Genomic DNA, 6,422 nt, shown 5'->3' with positions numbered 1-6,422 from the left:
AAATGTGAACACAAGAAAGAAAAAATGTCAACCCTTTTTTAAGTCATTTTACCCAGATAATCTGTAGTTGTTTCTGTTTTCATAACCCTACTTTATAAAAATTTAGCAAATTTTGTGAAAGCAATGATGTTTTCCTGGTCATATTTTAAATTTTTGAGCACCATTGGAATTTATAATTCTTGATATTTATTTTCAAATGAAATAATTAAAAATTTTAAAGTATTTACAAAATGGTAAAACAGTACATTAAAGTCATCTGTAGCCTCTTTTCCTTAGTCTTGAGGCCCTATCTATGGGCTTTTGGCATTCACCAGTGACACAGAACCCACTTAATATATGTTCTGCTAAAGAATATTGAATAAGCCTATAATGCAACATGATACTCAATACAAATGTACCACTAATGTGCAATATGTATATATATTTTTTAAGTTTAATTTTCCCAGTTCTAAAGTCTCTGGACTCACCAGTTTTCTAGAAGCAGATTAATGACTTGGAAAGGGTTATGGAAGGAGTTAACCTCAGTGTACTTTCTTATGCTCTTAGGCATCAGTCCTGGTCAGCAAGCACCTTGTACTATCAGAGGTCTCCAAGGTAGAATGCAAAACCATGGGGCATGTGCTAAGACTATAACATGGGAGTCTATACTCAGACTATGGAAGGCATTAAAACTCTAATTTTATTTTCTTCTATTGCATGCTTTCTAATTTTGTTTTTGTGACTATATGCTTTATAACAATAAGTAATATATCCATGCATTGGAACAATTTTAACGTATACATAAATATAGAGAAGCTGTATACTCATTTTACTGATAGAAATGCATGATCTGAAAGTTTGAAGACTATAGCTCTAAATTATTCCGCTAAGCTAAGTGTAATTCAACAAAAATATCTTTGCAACCAAAAAAATATAAAGTACGTTTTCTTCCGATGGAAGTTGGGGGTGAGCATGGGGAGTGGGTTGGTCTTTATTTTTCATAAAATAAATAAAAAACAAACAGACATGCAAATCATTCACACTTTATCCAGCAATTAAATAAAGCAATTCCTGTTGGATTCCTCTTCAGAAAGCCACGGTGAATTCCTAAGAAAGTTTTCCTCCATCTGTCTGTCCTCCATGAAGTTTGTCATTTGGAAGGAAGGGCTGTAAAGTTATTCAAAACATGTGCTGGGTATTAAAAGTCCTAGGTTAAAGTTCCTTTTTCATTGGCATTCTGTGTAATATCAAGCAGTCTATCTAATTTGTCCCTGCATCATTTCTCTTTAGGGTAAAATAGAGATAATAATACTTAGCACTGAACTCAGAACACATTGTTCCTTTGTCAACTAAATGCAGAGGATCATTAATAGAACTTTTAATTAATCACTGTAAAATACTGTGACTTTATATACTTTTCCCTTTAAAAATGACTTTCCTTTAAAAAAAATAAGAGATCCCATTTGTAAATACCCCTTAGTTTTCTAAACTTCATAGACTCAGGTTTTTTTCTGTTTCTCTTTCCCACTCTTATACAAATACACATACATACACTGATTTGATAACTTTATGAATGAGAGAAAACCCTTAAGATGGCATCAAGGTAAAAAGAGGGACTTGAAATAACTTCTTATTCAGGTTTCTTATAAGTTTTAAAGCTATGCATGTAGGCTATACAATCATATTGCTTATTTAATCCTTAAAATGTTTGTCTAAGAATAACACACAGATTCTCAAATTAGAGGAATCTTAGGAAAACATCTATGGCCTAGGACAATGCCTGGCATGTAGTAGATGCTGAATAAACATTTAATAAAAGGAACCTGGGAAGCAGCTTCTTACTTTAATCTTAAAAACAGATCATTTCGGACTAAATAACTTCCTTAAGATCACTCAACTAGTTTAAGAGTTAAGTCTAGGATTTATTCCTCTTAATTTCCAGCTCTGGCTTTTTCCCAGAACCTGTTGACTTGTTTCAGACTTAAATACAATCTGCCAAAGGTGCATCACAGTGGAATAAAAGAAAAAAAAAAAAAAAATCAAGACCAGCTCTCAGGTTCACCATCTCCAAGTCACTGAACACATAATATTCACATACGATGGGAAATATAGGAAACAAAAATCATATATTTACATATATGTACACTATAAAAACATAAGTCTTGAATACTTTGAATCTAAAGGCCTATTTTTAAGGTAAAGGAGTCAATGGCCAATCTTCCATGACTTATTCTACATTATAGCACAGTTTGGATGTCCACACAGGTGTTTGCTGTCCTCTGATTAGCTAAAAGTAGATTGGCTATTTTAGCAAAATGTTTATCTTTGTTTCTGTGTGCTGTTGTATTGATTTTTATGAAATTACCTACAAATGAGGCATCAACAACCTCAGTGCATTATAGTCCTAATAAACTTATCTTGCACTATTTTGGCCTGTGATAGCTAGCCCATTATAAGAGAAATCCAAGCTGATAAAGCCTTTCTTGGCCACTTGTTAGCCAGGTCAGGAGGCAAATCATAACACAATGCACGCCACTTTCATGGGGCACCACACGGCAGCGATCAAATAAACCCCTCACTTCCATATCCAGTGGAGTTGTAGTTTATTACCATAACCCTCCCAAGTCAAAAGGACAGCAGTTTCAAGCCTGGCAACTTGGTGCAGACAGGGTTTCTTCCATTTACCTCACTCTACTGGGCCTCTCTACCTGTCCTCTCCTACTGTCTACAGGTCCCGAACATTAGAAAATAGAAAATGTGATGATCTTTGTGTGTCTCTGTAAAATGTGTGTATGTGTGCGTGTGTTTGGGTGTAACGGGCCTTCTGTTTGGCTGCGTGGTCTGTCCGTCATGGAGTGGGCCAATGGCAGGCTGCCTTATATAAAATGAGTGTTTTCAGTCTCTCTGGGTTGCATGTACTGTATGTGGAGCAGTGTACAGTGAAGCGGAGGCAGAGCGGCTCCGCGAGCTCTTCTCCACTTTCCCATAGAGAAACCCTGACTGGCCGCTGAGGGCGAGCCACACACACGCCCTCACGCCCGGCGAGCCCGCGAGGTAGGCGCCCCCCATCCCCAGCCCTTCCCGGGCGCTCTCCCCGCACTTTCTGTTTTCCTACTCACTTGCGAGCAGCCGGGCTGCAGCCCCAAGGACTCCGCGGCAGGAGCAGCGGCGGCGGCGGCGGCAGCAGCCGGTAGGGTGGACTTGAGGAAGACGGAGGGAGCCCCGCGCGTCCTGAGCCGCCGCCGGCCGGCCCGTTCCCAGGGCACTTTCCCCCTCCGCCAAAACTTTGGGTCGCGAGAGGTCGGGGGCGAGGGTCGCAGCGGCCGCGCCGGCGGGCCCGGGGGCGGGGGGCGCGGAGGCAGTGCCCTGCGAGCGGGAGGCTGGGGGCCGGGCTGGGGAGTAGTAGGCCAGCCGGTGCCAGGCTGCGTTTGCAACCAGCACCTCTCGGCACACAGGCAGCGTCGCCCGAGGGGGGCACGGGAGCCGGGGCGCGGGCTGAGCAGCCGGAGGAAAACAACAACAGAACCCTCACGCCGGCGGGCGGCTCGTGGCCGCCCGGGGAGCCCAAACTTCATCTCGGCGAAAGTACGTGGAGCCCAGCCTGGGCTCGGCTGCCGGGGAGGTGGGGCCTGGGGAGCAGGGGCAGGGGAGAAGGTACGGGGAGCCAGCTCTCAGTGGATTTATGGAACGTTTCGTGTGCGTTGGTGACCGGGAACAGCAGCCCAGTTGCTCGTTCATCTGGAGAGTTGGGATTTGGGTGTTCCGGCCCCGCGGATCGGTGCCCTCTCACCCCCCACCCCTAACCAAATGCGCGGCGAGTAGAGAAAGTGCTGTTTTAGTGCCAGAGTAGCCTGGAGGAAGAACAGGGGAGAGGGGGAAGAGGGGGAAGAGGGCGAGGGAGAAGGGGAGAGAAAAGAGGGAGGGAAGGGGGGGAGGGAGGGGAAGAGAGAGAGAGAGGGAGAGAGGACGGGAGGGAAGAGAGGAGGGGGAAGAGGAGGAGGGAGGCTGTGTCAGGATTTTGCTTGAATGTGGGATTATGTTGTGTCAATAAGTTTAAGGTGGAGAGAGCGAGGCTGGGGGTGGTGGTGGAGGGGAGGAGGAAGGCCTTGACTGTTTAAAGTCTCGTTTCTGAAGGTAAGTTATGGCATTGCATGGTCGCGATGACAGAAAACTTACAGGTCCTTTATCCGGGGATGGGGTCGATGCCTCTAGAAAGAGCTCCCCAGCTCTCTTGAGCCACACTCGTGTTACACTGTTATTTGCTGAGATCCGGGTCGCTAGTAAATTACAGAAATCAGACTCGAGGTTTCTTTTCCTCCTCCACCTCGTCTCGCTCACTCACCCTCAGAAATGTATTATTTTTTATTTATTTTTTGGTATTGTATGAAACTTAACGTAACTGAGACCGAACCCGAGTCCGGTAATTTACGAGGATCCTGAATCCAAGAATCTGGAACACGTTTATGTGCTTTATATCCGCGATCATTTCTGCTAAATGAGGAAGGTAAAACGAAACGATGCAAAAAGCTAAGACACAACATGTACGACAGAGGGGGGGGGGAGAGGGAGAGACAGAAGCTATTTTTTGCTTTCTTTTCTGTAGAAAGGAAAATAAAGCGTGCATTCCCTTTCCTTTCTAGTGTTAAGGGTCTAGTCAATATTTTAACTGTCTGAGGACAAATTAGTCCAGGTGGATCTTGTTGAAAAGTTTCGCGAGGTGGGGTGGAGGTGGGGGGGGCCGAAGGGGGAGGTGGGTGGAGGTTGTGGGGGATGGGGACGGAGCGAGCTCTGCCTCGGCTAATGGTCATTGGCCTGGGGCTTTGAAACCATTGCCTGTCCTGCTAATGACACGTCCAGTTCTCGTCTCCCAGCCGTGGACGCCGGGCTGCCATTCCTGGGGCTTGGTGACTGGGACTGGGTACTTTCCCCGCGCGGGGAGGGGCGCTCTTCTCCATCCCTTGGGGTTCCCACTCGCGGCGTGGGGGCCCCCACGCGCGCCCCCTCTCCTGCGCGCCGCCGCCACCTCCGCTCGCGCGACTTTTGTAGCCAGCGGGCGGCCAGGGGGCGCGTGGGGTCCCCGGCGCGGACGTCCCCGCGCGGCTACTCGGCGCCCGGCCCCACGCGCGCCGCACGGTCCAAGCCCGGAATGGCAGCGTCGGGCCGGGCGGCGGCGATGCCTCCCTGGGGGGCAGCGGAGGCTGAGGCTGTGGCGGCGGGATCTTCGCCGGGGCCCGCGGGAGGAGAAGGAGGTGGAGGAGGAGGAGGAGGAACGGGAGGAGGAGGAGGGGAAGGAGGAGGAAGAGGAGGAGAGGGAGGCGTTTTTCTGCTCAGACCGCCGCCAGTTCGAGCGGGCACGGGCACGGGGACACCCCACTCGTTGCTCCTACGTTGTGGAAAGGTGTTTAGCAGACTTTTACGCCTGGAGTGTGGGATTTGCACTTCATTTTTTTCTCCCCCCTCTTCCCCAAAGCAAGATGGACTCTATTGCCTTTCTCTTTCTCCCTCTGCCTCTGTCTTGTCAGCCTTTAAGATCGACATTTTGTACTAAGATGCAAACTTGATGTTGACCAGCAACAAAGCCAGGGTGGGATCTCTTGCTCCCTTCCTCCCTCCGCGTTTCCTAGCTTCCCCACCCCGACCTCGCAGACCTGGTGGCCCTGCGCTTGGAGCTGTGGGCTCTGGCGAATGTGTTTTCTCCGGTTGGTTCCGATCTCTATAATCTAAGGATTTTGACCCGGGCCGGGCTTTTGGGAGATGGCTGTGGCCGCCCAGGTCTGCAGGGCTGGGGGCTGCGCTATACCTGGTCCCGCTGCCGCCGCCGCCGCCGCGGTGGCACCTCCAGCTGGCTTCTGGGCACGGCAAGGCTTGGGCTGCCCATCGATCGCTATGATTTGGTTACTGGTGTATTTGTCCTGGGGGCGGTGATCACTTGTGCAAGTTGATGAATGATCGCAGTGTGGATTTTGCATTTACAGAATGGATCAACTTTCCGCTTTGTACAGACGGGGAGTAGGAAGCAAGGGTGCTGAAGACACCCTGGAATGCCAGCCTGGCTACCCCCCTACCCTCTGCCCTTTTAATACAGGGAGCTGCTTTCCCTTCCCTACCTTTACAGCTTTTGGTGGGGGAGGGAGGAGAAAGGGGAGGAGTTGGTGGGAGCTGGACTCCGGGTTTTTGGTGTTCTTCCTTCATAGATATTACAGGACTTGGGACTCTACTATTGTAAAGCTTTACCATACTGACCATGTACCTTTATTCAATACTTTATAGGTCACTATCATATGACAAAGGCTTTACTGCAGTTCATCTTCCTCTCTGTGTACTTTCCATTTACCTTCCTGGGTAAGTATGCAAACTCTTTATACAGGAGAGCTGGATGGCTATTAGTAACGACAAGGATTCTTATTGTTAACACAGGAAGATGCTTTATTGGAGCTTTAACA

At 48.1% G+C, this 6,422-nt stretch overlaps 1 protein-coding gene across 6 annotated transcripts in view; it reads left to right on the top strand.

The window, feature by feature from the left end:
• Positions 1 to 2,910: 2,910 nt before the first annotated feature.
• Bbx (BBX high mobility group box domain containing) overlaps positions 2,911 to 6,422 on the top strand; it is a 266,094-nt gene continuing 262,582 nt past the window's right edge. For 5 of the 6 annotated variants that reach the window (XM_076867650.2, XM_076867649.2, XM_076867648.2 and 2 more), the window contains exons 1-2: positions 2,911 to 3,033; positions 6,250 to 6,321. The gene's annotated coding sequence lies outside the window, so the exon portion shown is untranslated. Of the gene's footprint in view, positions 3,034 to 3,106; positions 3,170 to 6,249; positions 6,322 to 6,422 lie in introns of those variants that run through there. The other variant, XM_076867645.2, reaches the window with a different exon arrangement.

The sequence above is a fragment of the Callospermophilus lateralis genome, chromosome 10 (genome assembly GCF_048772815.1).
Source record: "Callospermophilus lateralis isolate mCalLat2 chromosome 10, mCalLat2.hap1, whole genome shotgun sequence".
In the NCBI taxonomy this organism is placed as follows: Eukaryota; Metazoa; Chordata; class Mammalia; order Rodentia; family Sciuridae; genus Callospermophilus; species Callospermophilus lateralis.
Note: the sequence above shows the minus strand (reverse complement) of the source record. Positions and strands in the feature narration are given on the sequence as shown.